Source organism: Ipomoea triloba, chromosome 16 (assembly GCF_003576645.1).
Source record: "Ipomoea triloba cultivar NCNSP0323 chromosome 16, ASM357664v1".
In the NCBI taxonomy this organism is placed as follows: domain Eukaryota; kingdom Viridiplantae; phylum Streptophyta; class Magnoliopsida; order Solanales; family Convolvulaceae; genus Ipomoea; species Ipomoea triloba.
In genome coordinates, this window is record NC_044931.1 from 10,520,663 (window position 1) to 10,529,099 (window position 8,437).

The 8,437-nt window shown below is 52.0% G+C and overlaps 29 non-coding genes across 29 annotated transcripts; all 29 read left to right on the forward strand.

The window, feature by feature from the left end:
* The first annotated feature begins 146 nt into the window (after nucleotides 1-146).
* On the forward strand, nucleotides 147-265 carry LOC116009300. The gene has a single exon (XR_004096572.1). It is a non-coding gene; the product is annotated as a 5S ribosomal RNA (ribosomal RNA).
* A 137-nt stretch (nucleotides 266-402) lies between these two features.
* LOC116008493 lies at nucleotides 403-521 on the forward strand. The gene has a single exon (XR_004095872.1). It is a non-coding gene; the product is annotated as a 5S ribosomal RNA (ribosomal RNA).
* A 137-nt stretch (nucleotides 522-658) lies between these two features.
* Nucleotides 659-777, forward strand: LOC116008327. The gene has a single exon (XR_004095717.1). It is a non-coding gene; the product is annotated as a 5S ribosomal RNA (ribosomal RNA).
* A 137-nt stretch (nucleotides 778-914) lies between these two features.
* LOC116009301 lies at nucleotides 915-1,033 on the forward strand. Its single transcript, XR_004096573.1, has one exon. It is a non-coding gene; the product is annotated as a 5S ribosomal RNA (ribosomal RNA).
* A 137-nt stretch (nucleotides 1,034-1,170) lies between these two features.
* LOC116008148 lies at nucleotides 1,171-1,289 on the forward strand. The gene has a single exon (XR_004095546.1). It is a non-coding gene; the product is annotated as a 5S ribosomal RNA (ribosomal RNA).
* A 137-nt stretch (nucleotides 1,290-1,426) lies between these two features.
* Nucleotides 1,427-1,545, forward strand: LOC116008116. The gene has a single exon (XR_004095515.1). It is a non-coding gene; the product is annotated as a 5S ribosomal RNA (ribosomal RNA).
* A 137-nt stretch (nucleotides 1,546-1,682) lies between these two features.
* LOC116008149 lies at nucleotides 1,683-1,801 on the forward strand. The gene has a single exon (XR_004095547.1). It is a non-coding gene; the product is annotated as a 5S ribosomal RNA (ribosomal RNA).
* Nucleotides 1,802-1,901: 100 nt separating this feature from the next.
* Nucleotides 1,902-2,020, forward strand: LOC116008725. Its single transcript, XR_004096088.1, has one exon. It is a non-coding gene; the product is annotated as a 5S ribosomal RNA (ribosomal RNA).
* A 100-nt stretch (nucleotides 2,021-2,120) lies between these two features.
* Nucleotides 2,121-2,239, forward strand: LOC116008668. Its single transcript, XR_004096035.1, has one exon. It is a non-coding gene; the product is annotated as a 5S ribosomal RNA (ribosomal RNA).
* A 306-nt stretch (nucleotides 2,240-2,545) lies between these two features.
* LOC116008742 lies at nucleotides 2,546-2,664 on the forward strand. Its single transcript, XR_004096103.1, has one exon. It is a non-coding gene; the product is annotated as a 5S ribosomal RNA (ribosomal RNA).
* Nucleotides 2,665-2,885: 221 nt separating this feature from the next.
* Nucleotides 2,886-3,004, forward strand: LOC116009303. Its single transcript, XR_004096574.1, has one exon. It is a non-coding gene; the product is annotated as a 5S ribosomal RNA (ribosomal RNA).
* A 139-nt stretch (nucleotides 3,005-3,143) lies between these two features.
* On the forward strand, nucleotides 3,144-3,261 carry LOC116008719. The gene has a single exon (XR_004096082.1). It is a non-coding gene; the product is annotated as a 5S ribosomal RNA (ribosomal RNA).
* Nucleotides 3,262-3,398: 137 nt separating this feature from the next.
* LOC116008871 lies at nucleotides 3,399-3,517 on the forward strand. Its single transcript, XR_004096222.1, has one exon. It is a non-coding gene; the product is annotated as a 5S ribosomal RNA (ribosomal RNA).
* An 811-nt stretch (nucleotides 3,518-4,328) lies between these two features.
* Nucleotides 4,329-4,447, forward strand: LOC116009304. The gene has a single exon (XR_004096575.1). It is a non-coding gene; the product is annotated as a 5S ribosomal RNA (ribosomal RNA).
* Nucleotides 4,448-4,584: 137 nt separating this feature from the next.
* Nucleotides 4,585-4,703, forward strand: LOC116008224. Its single transcript, XR_004095620.1, has one exon. It is a non-coding gene; the product is annotated as a 5S ribosomal RNA (ribosomal RNA).
* Nucleotides 4,704-4,840: 137 nt separating this feature from the next.
* LOC116008270 lies at nucleotides 4,841-4,959 on the forward strand. The gene has a single exon (XR_004095664.1). It is a non-coding gene; the product is annotated as a 5S ribosomal RNA (ribosomal RNA).
* A 137-nt stretch (nucleotides 4,960-5,096) lies between these two features.
* On the forward strand, nucleotides 5,097-5,215 carry LOC116008271. Its single transcript, XR_004095665.1, has one exon. It is a non-coding gene; the product is annotated as a 5S ribosomal RNA (ribosomal RNA).
* A 137-nt stretch (nucleotides 5,216-5,352) lies between these two features.
* Nucleotides 5,353-5,471, forward strand: LOC116008273. The gene has a single exon (XR_004095666.1). It is a non-coding gene; the product is annotated as a 5S ribosomal RNA (ribosomal RNA).
* Nucleotides 5,472-5,608: 137 nt separating this feature from the next.
* Nucleotides 5,609-5,727, forward strand: LOC116008274. Its single transcript, XR_004095667.1, has one exon. It is a non-coding gene; the product is annotated as a 5S ribosomal RNA (ribosomal RNA).
* Nucleotides 5,728-5,864: 137 nt separating this feature from the next.
* Nucleotides 5,865-5,983, forward strand: LOC116008275. Its single transcript, XR_004095668.1, has one exon. It is a non-coding gene; the product is annotated as a 5S ribosomal RNA (ribosomal RNA).
* A 137-nt stretch (nucleotides 5,984-6,120) lies between these two features.
* On the forward strand, nucleotides 6,121-6,239 carry LOC116008277. Its single transcript, XR_004095670.1, has one exon. It is a non-coding gene; the product is annotated as a 5S ribosomal RNA (ribosomal RNA).
* A 137-nt stretch (nucleotides 6,240-6,376) lies between these two features.
* Nucleotides 6,377-6,495, forward strand: LOC116008422. Its single transcript, XR_004095806.1, has one exon. It is a non-coding gene; the product is annotated as a 5S ribosomal RNA (ribosomal RNA).
* A 137-nt stretch (nucleotides 6,496-6,632) lies between these two features.
* LOC116008424 lies at nucleotides 6,633-6,751 on the forward strand. The gene has a single exon (XR_004095808.1). It is a non-coding gene; the product is annotated as a 5S ribosomal RNA (ribosomal RNA).
* A 137-nt stretch (nucleotides 6,752-6,888) lies between these two features.
* On the forward strand, nucleotides 6,889-7,007 carry LOC116008746. The gene has a single exon (XR_004096107.1). It is a non-coding gene; the product is annotated as a 5S ribosomal RNA (ribosomal RNA).
* A 137-nt stretch (nucleotides 7,008-7,144) lies between these two features.
* LOC116008748 lies at nucleotides 7,145-7,263 on the forward strand. The gene has a single exon (XR_004096109.1). It is a non-coding gene; the product is annotated as a 5S ribosomal RNA (ribosomal RNA).
* A 137-nt stretch (nucleotides 7,264-7,400) lies between these two features.
* On the forward strand, nucleotides 7,401-7,519 carry LOC116008749. The gene has a single exon (XR_004096110.1). It is a non-coding gene; the product is annotated as a 5S ribosomal RNA (ribosomal RNA).
* Nucleotides 7,520-7,656: 137 nt separating this feature from the next.
* LOC116008751 lies at nucleotides 7,657-7,775 on the forward strand. The gene has a single exon (XR_004096111.1). It is a non-coding gene; the product is annotated as a 5S ribosomal RNA (ribosomal RNA).
* Nucleotides 7,776-7,912: 137 nt separating this feature from the next.
* Nucleotides 7,913-8,031, forward strand: LOC116008752. Its single transcript, XR_004096112.1, has one exon. It is a non-coding gene; the product is annotated as a 5S ribosomal RNA (ribosomal RNA).
* Nucleotides 8,032-8,168: 137 nt separating this feature from the next.
* On the forward strand, nucleotides 8,169-8,287 carry LOC116008538. The gene has a single exon (XR_004095914.1). It is a non-coding gene; the product is annotated as a 5S ribosomal RNA (ribosomal RNA).
* The last annotated feature ends 150 nt before the right edge of the window (nucleotides 8,288-8,437 follow it).

Consider the following 8,437-nt stretch of genomic DNA (forward strand, 5'->3'; position numbering starts at 1 on the left):
TTGCATCCCCCACCCTCTTTTTAATCTTTCTTTTAAACCGCTGGACCGCTCGCTAAGGGTACTATCCTTTTAAACCGCTAAACCGCTAAGCGAGAGAAGTTGCGCGGAGAGAGAGGGTCAAGTACATTTTGCGCGCAGTACGTGACGGATGCGATCATACCAGCACTAATGCACCGGATCCCATCAGAACTCCGAAGTTAAGCGTGCTTGGGCGAGAGTAGTACTAGGATGGGTGACCCCCTGGGAAGTCCTCGTGTTGCATCCCCCACCCTCTTTTTAATCTTTCTTTTAAACCGCTGGACCGCTCGCTAAGGGTACTATCCTTTTAAACCGCTAAACCGCTAAGCGAGAGAAGTTGCGCGGAGAGAGAGGGTCAAGTACATTTTGCGCGCAGTACGTGACGGATGCGATCATACCAGCACTAATGCACTGGATCCCATCAGAACACCGAAGCTAAGCGTGCTTGGGCGAGAGTAGTACTAGGATGGGTGACCCCTTGGGAAGTCCTCGTGTTGCATCCCCCACCCTCTTTTTAATCTTTCTTTTAAACCGCTGGACCGCTCGCTAAGGGTACTATCCTTTTAAACCGCTAAACCGCTAAGCGAGAGAAGTTGCGCGGAGAGAGAGGGTCAAGTACATTTTGCGCGCAGTACGTAACGGATGCGATCATACCAGCACTAATGCACCGGATCCCATCAGAACTCCGAAGTCAAGCGTGCTTGGGCGAGAATAGTACTAGGGTGGGTGACCCCCTGGGAAGTCCTCGTGTTGCATCTCCCACCCTCTTTTTAATCTTTCTTTTAAACCGCTGGACCGCTCGCTAAGGGTACTATCCTTTTAAACCGCTAAACCGCTAAGCGAGAGAAGTTGCGCGGAGAGAGAGGGTCAAGTACATTTTGCGCGCAGTACGTGACGGATGCGATCATACCAGCACTAATGCACCGGATCCCATCAGAACTCCGAAGTTAAGCGTGCTTGGGCGAGAGTAGTACTAGGATGGGTGACCCCCTGGGAAGTCCTCGTGTTGCATCCCCCACCCTCTTTTTAATCTTTCTTTTAAACCGCTGGACCGCTCGCTAAGGGTACTATCCTTTTAAACCGCTAAACCGCTAAGCGAGAGAAGTTGCGCGGAGAGAGAGGGTCAAGTACATTTTGCGCGCAGTACGTGACGGATGCGATCATACCAGCACTAATGCACCGGATCCCATCAGAACTCCGAAGTCAAGCGTGCTTGGGCGAGAGTAGTACTAGGATGGGTGACCCCCTGGGAAGTCCTCGTGTTGCATCCCCCACCCTCTTTTTAATCTTTCTTTTAAACCGCTGGACCGCTCGCTAAGGGTACTATCCTTTTAAACCGCTAAACCGCTAAGCGAGAGAAGTTGCGCGGAGAGAGAGGGTCAAGTACATTTTGCGCGCAGTACGTGACGGATGCGATCATACCAGCACTAATGCACCGGATCCCATCAGAACTCCGAAGCTAAGCGTGCTCGGGCGAGAGTAGTACTAGGATGGGTGACCCCCTGGGAAGTCCTCGTGTTGCATCCCCCACCCTCTTTTTAATCTTTCTTTTAAACCGCTGGACCGCTCGCTAAGGGTACTATCCTTTTAAACCGCTAAACCGCTAAGCGAGAGAAGTTGCGCGGAGAGAGAGGGTCAAGTACATTTTGCGCGCAGTACGTGACGGATGCGATCATACCAGCACTAATGCACCGGATCCCATCAGAACTCCGAAGTCAAGCGTGCTTGGGCGAGAGTAGTACTAGGATGGGTGACCCCCTGGGAAGTCCTCGTGTTGCATCCCCCACCCTCTTTTTAATCTTTCTTTTAAACCGCTAGACCGCTAAGCGAGAGAAGTTGCGCGGAGAGAGAGGGTCAAGTCCATTTTGCGCGCAGTACGTGACGGATGCGATAATACCAGCACTAATGCATCGGATCCCATCAGAACTCCGAAGTAAAGCGTGCTCGGGCGAGAGTAGTACTAGGATGGGTGCCCCCCTGGGAAGTCCTCGTGCTGCATCCCCCACCCTCTTTCTAATCTTTCTTTTAAACCGCTAGACCGCTAAGCGAGAGAAGTTGCGCGGAGAGAGAGGGTCAAGTACATTTTGCGCGCAGTACGTGACGGATGCGATCATACCAGCACTAATGCACCGAATCCCATCAGAACTACGAAGTTAAGCGCGCTTGGGCGAGAGCAGTACTGGGATGGGTGACCCCCTGGGAAGTCCTCGTGTTGCATCCCCCACTCTCTTTTTAATCTTTCTTTTAAACCGCTGGACCGCTCGCTAAGGGTACTATCCTTTTAAACCGCTAAACCGCTAAGCGAGAGAAGTTGCGCGGAGCGAGAGGGTCAAGTACATTTTGCGCGCAGTACGTGACGGACCCCCTGGGAAGTCCTCGTGTTGCATCCCCCACCCTCTTTTTAATCTTTCTTTTAAACCGCTGGACCGCTCGCTAAGGGTACTATCCTTTTAAACCGCTAAACCACTAAGCGAGAGAAGTTGCGCGGAGCGAGAGGGTCAAGTACATTTTGCGCGCAATACATGACGGATGCGATCATACCAGCCCTAATGCACCGGATCCCATCAGAACTCCGAAGTCAAGCGTGCTTGGGCGAGAGTAGTACTAGGATGGGTGACACCCTGGGAAGTCCTCGTGTTGCATCTCCCACCCTCTTTTTAACCCTGGGAAGTCCTCGTGTTGCATCTCCCACCCTCTTTTTAATCTTTCTTTTAACTCGTGTTGCATCTCCCACCCTCTTTTTAATCTTTCTTTTAAACCGCTGGACCGCTCGCTAAGGGTACTATCCTTTTAAACCGCTAAACCGCTAAGCAAGAGAAGTTGCGTGGAGAGAGAGGGTCAAGTACATTTTGCGCGCAGTACGTGACGGATGCGATCATACCAGCACTAATGCACCGGATCCCATCAGAACTCCGAAGTTAAGCGTGCTTGGGCGAGAGTAGTACTAGGATGGGTGACCCCCTGGGAAGTCCTCGTGTTGCATCCCCCACCCTCTTTTTAATCTTTCTTTTAAACCGCTGGACCGCTCGCTAAGGGTACTATCCTTTTAAACCGCTAAACCGCTAAGCGAGAGAAGTTGCGCGGAGAGAGAGAGGGTCAAGTACATTTTGCGCGCAGTACGTGACGGATGCGATCATACCAGCACTAATGCACCGGAACCCATCAGAACTCCGAAGTCAAGCGTGCTTGGCGAGAGTAGTACTAGGATGGGTGACCCCCTGGGAAGTCCTCGTGTTGCATCCCCCACCCTCTTTTTAATCTTTCTTTTAAACCGCTGGACCGCTCGCTAAGGGTACTATCCTTTTAAACCGCTAAACCGCTAAGCGAGAGAAGTTGCGCGGAGAGAGAGGGTCAAGTACATTTTGCGCGCAGTACGTGACGGATTGGATCATACCAGCACTAATGCACCGAATCCCATCAGAACTCCGAAGTCAAGCGTGCTTGGGCGAGAGTAGTACTAGGATGGGTTACCCCCTGGGAAGTCCTCGTGTTGCATCCCCACCTCTTTTTAATCTTTCTTTTAAACCGCTGGACCGCTCGCTAAGGGTACTATCCTTTTAAACCGCTAAACCGCTAAGCGAGAGAAGTTGCGCGGAGAGAGAGGGTCAAGTACATTTTGCGCGCAATACGTGACGGACCCCCTGGGAAGTCCTCGTGTTGCATCCCCCCCCCTCTTTTTAATCTTTCTTTTAAACCGCTGGACCGCTCGCTAAGGGTACTATCCTTTTAAACCGCTAGACCGCTAAGCAAGAGAAGTTGCGCGGAGAGAGAGGGTCAAGTACATTTTGCGCGCAATACGTGACGGACCCCCTGGGAAGTCCTCGTGTTGCATCCCCCCCCCTCTTTTTAATCTTTCTTTTAAACCGCTGGACCGCTCGCTAAGGGTACTATCCTTTTAAACCGCTAGACCGCTAAGCAAGAGAAGTTGCGCGGAGAGAGAGGGTCAAGTACATTTTGCGCGCAATACGTGACGGACCCCCTGGGAAGTCCTCGTGTTGCATCCCCCCCCCTCTTTTTAATCTTTCTTTTAAACCGCTGGACCGCTCGCTAAGGGTACTATCCTTTTAAACCGCTAAACCGCTAAGCGAGAGAAGTTGCGCGGAGAGAGAGGGTCAAGTACATTTTGCGCGCAATACGTGACGGACCCCCTGGGAAGTCCTCGTGTTGCATCCCCCACCCTCTTTTTAATCTTTCTTTTAAACCGCTGGACCGCTCGCTAAGGGTACTATCCTTTTAAACCGCTAGACCGCTAAGCAAGAGAAGTTGCGCGGAGAGAGAGGGTCAAGTACATTTTGCGCGCAGTACGTGACGGATGCGATCATACCAGCACTAATGCACCGGATCCCATCAGAACTCCGAAGTTAAGCGTGCTTGGGCGAGAGTAGTACTAGGATGGGTGACCCCCTGGGAAGTCCTCGTGTTGCATCCCCCACCCTCTTTTTAATCTTTCTTTTAAACCGCTGGACCGCTCGCTAAGGGTACTATCCTTTCAAACCGCTAAACCGCTAAGCGAGAGAAGTTGCGCGGAGAGAGAGGGTCAAGTACATTTTGCGCGCAGTATGTGACGGATGTGATCATACCAGCACTAATGCACCGGATCCCATCAGAACTCCGAAGTCAAGCGTGCTTGGGCGAGAGTAGTACTAGGATGGGTGACCCCCTGGGAAGCCCTCGTGTTGCATCCCCCACCCTCTTTTTATTCTTTCTTTTAAACCGCTGGACCGCTCGCTAAGGGTACTATCCTTTTAAACCGCTAGACCGCTAAGCGAGAGAAGTTGCGCGGAGAGAGAGGGTCAAGTACATTTTGCGCGCAGTACGTGACGGATGTGATCATACCAGCACTAATGCACCGGATCCCATTAGAACTCCGAAGTTAAGCGTGCTTGGGCGAGAGGAGTACTAGGATGGGTGACCCCCTGGGAAGCCCTCGTGTTGCATCCCCCACCCTCTTTTTATTCTTTCTTTTAAACCGCTGGACCGCTCGCTAAGGGTACTATCCTTTTAAACCGCTAGACCGCTAAGCGAGAGAAGTTGCGCGGAGAGAGAGGGTCAAGTACATTTTGCGCGCAGTACGTGACGGATGTGATCATACCAGCACTAATGCACCGGATCCCATTAGAACTCCGAAGTTAAGCGTGCTTGGGCGAGAGGAGTACTAGGATGGGTGACCCCCTGGGAAGCCCTCGTGTTGCATCCCCCACCCTCTTTTTATTCTTTCTTTTAAACCGCTGGACCGCTCGCTAAGGGTACTATCCTTTTAAACCGCTAGACCGCTAAGCGAGAGAAGTTGCGCGGAGAGAGAGGGTCAAGTACATTTTGCGCGCAGTACGTGACGGATGTGATCATACCAGCACTAATGCACCGGATCCCATTAGAACTCCGAAGTTAAGCGTGCTTGGGCGAGAGGAGTACTAGGATGGGTGACCCCCTGGGAAGCCCTCGTGTTGCATCCCCCACCCTCTTTTTATTCTTTCTTTTAAACCGCTGGACCGCTCGCTAAGGGTACTATCCTTTTAAACCGCTAGACCGCTAAGCGAGAGAAGTTGCGCGGAGAGAGAGGGTCAAGTACATTTTGCGCGCAGTACGTGACGGATGTGATCATACCAGCACTAATGCACCGGATCCCATTAGAACTCCGAAGTTAAGCGTGCTTGGGCGAGAGGAGTACTAGGATGGGTGACCCCCTGGGAAGCCCTCGTGTTGCATCCCCCACCCTCTTTTTATTCTTTCTTTTAAACCGCTGGACCGCTCGCTAAGGGTACTATCCTTTTAAACCGCTAGACCGCTAAGCGAGAGAAGTTGCGCGGAGAGAGAGGGTCAAGTACATTTTGCGCGCAGTACGTGACGGATGTGATCATACCAGCACTAATGCACCGGATCCCATTAGAACTCCGAAGTTAAGCGTGCTTGGGCGAGAGGAGTACTAGGATGGGTGACCCCCTGGGAAGCCCTCGTGTTGCATCCCCCACCCTCTTTTTATTCTTTCTTTTAAACCGCTGGACCGCTCGCTAAGGGTACTATCCTTTTAAACCGCTAGACCGCTAAGCGAGAGAAGTTGCGCGGAGAGAGAGGGTCAAGTACATTTTGCGCGCAGTACGTGACGGATGTGATCATACCAGCACTAATGCACCGGATCCCATTAGAACTCCGAAGTTAAGCGTGCTTGGGCGAGAGGAGTACTAGGATGGGTGACCCCCTGGGAAGCCCTCGTGTTGCATCCCCCACCCTCTTTTTATTCTTTCTTTTAAACCGCTGGACCGCTCGCTAAGGGTACTATCCTTTTAAACCGCTAGACCGCTAAGCGAGAGAAGTTGCGCGGAGAGAGAGGGTCAAGTACATTTTGCGCGCAGTACGTGACGGATGCGATCATACCAGCACTAATGCTCCGGATCCCATCAGAACTACGAAGTTAAGCGTGCTTGGGCGAGAGTAGTACTAGGATGGGTGACCCCCTGGGAAGTCCTCGTGTTGCATCCCCCACCCTCTTTTTAATCTTTCTTTTAAACCGCTGGACCGCTCGCTAAGGGTACTATCCTTTTAAACCGCTAAACCGCTAAGCGAGAGAAGTTGCGCGGAGAGAGAGGGTCAAGTACATTTTGCGCGCAGTACGTGACGGATGCGATCATACCAGCACTAATGCACCGGATCCCATCAGAACTCCGAAGTGAAGCGTTCTTGGGCGAGAGTAGTACTAGGATGGGTAACCCCCTGGGAAGTCCTCGTGTTGCATCCCCCACCCTCTTTTTAATCTTTCTTTTAAACCGCTGGACCGCTCGCTAAGGGTACTATCCTTTTAAACCGCTAGACCGCTAAGCGAGAGAAGTTGCGCGGAGAGAGAGGGTCAAGTCCATTTTGCGCGCAGTACGTGACGGATGCGATCATACCAGCAGTAATGCACCGGATCCCATCAGAACTCCGAAGTGAAACGTGCTTGGGCGAGAGTAGTACTAGGATGGGTGACCCCCTCGGTAGTCCTCGTGTTGCATCCCCCACCCTTTTTTTAATCTTTCTTTTAAACCGCTGGACGGCTCGCTAAGGGTACTATCCTTTTAAACCGCTAGACCGCTAAGCGAGAGAAGTTGCGCGGAGAGAGAGGGTCAAGTCCATTTTGCGCGCAGTACGTGACGGATGCGATCATACCAGCAGTAATGCACCGGATCCCATCAGAACTCCGAAGTGAAACGTGCTTGGGCGAGAGTAGTACTAGGATGGGTGACCCCCTCGGTAGTCCTCGTGTTGCATCCCCCACCCTTTTTTTAATCTTTCTTTTAAACCGCTGGACGGCTCGCTAAGGGTACTATCCTTTTAAACCGCTAGACCGCTAAGCGAGAGAAGTTGCGCGGAGAGAGAGGGTCAAGTCCATTTTGCGCGCAGTACGTGACGGATGCGATCATACCAGCAGTAATGCACCGGATCCCATCAGAACTCCGAAGTGAAACGTGCTTGGGCGAGAGTAGTACTAGGATGGGTGACCCCCTCGGTAGTCCTCGTGTTGCATCCCCCACCCTTTTTTTAATCTTTCTTTTAAACCGCTGGACGGCTCGCTAAGGGTACTATCCTTTTAAACCGCTAGACCGCTAAGCGAGAGAAGTTGCGCGGAGAGAGAGGGTCAAGTCCATTTTGCGCGCAGTACGTGACGGATGCGATCATACCAGCAGTAATGCACCGGATCCCATCAGAACTCCGAAGTGAAACGTGCTTGGGCGAGAGTAGTACTAGGATGGGTGACCCCCTCGGTAGTCCTCGTGTTGCATCCCCCACCCTTTTTTTAATCTTTCTTTTAAACCGCTGGACGGCTCGCTAAGGGTACTATCCTTTTAAACCGCTAGACCGCTAAGCGAGAGAAGTTGCGCGGAGAGAGAGGGTCAAGTCCATTTTGCGCGCAGTACGTGACGGATGCGATCATACCAGCAGTAATGCACCGGATCCCATCAGAACTCCGAAGTGAAACGTGCTTGGGCGAGAGTAGTACTAGGATGGGTGACCCCCTCGGTAGTCCTCGTGTTGCATCCCCCACCCTTTTTTTAATCTTTCTTTTAAACCGCTGGACGGCTCGCTAAGGGTACTATCCTTTTAAACCGCTAAACCGCTAAGCGAGAGAAGTTGCGCGGAGAGAGAGGGTCAAGTACATTTTGCGCGCAGTACGTGACGGATGCGATCATACCAGCACTAATGCACCGGATCCCATCACAACTCCGAAGTCAAGCGTGCTTGGGCGAGAGTAGTACTAGGATGGGTGACCCCCTGGGAAGTCCTCGTGTTGCATCCCCCACCCTCTTTTTAATCTTTCTTTTAAACCGCTCGCTAAGGGTACTATCCTTACAAACCGCTAAACCGCTAAGCGAGAGAAGTTGCGCGGAGAGAGAGGGTCAAGTACATTTTGCGCGCAGTATGTGACGGATGCGATCATACCAGCACT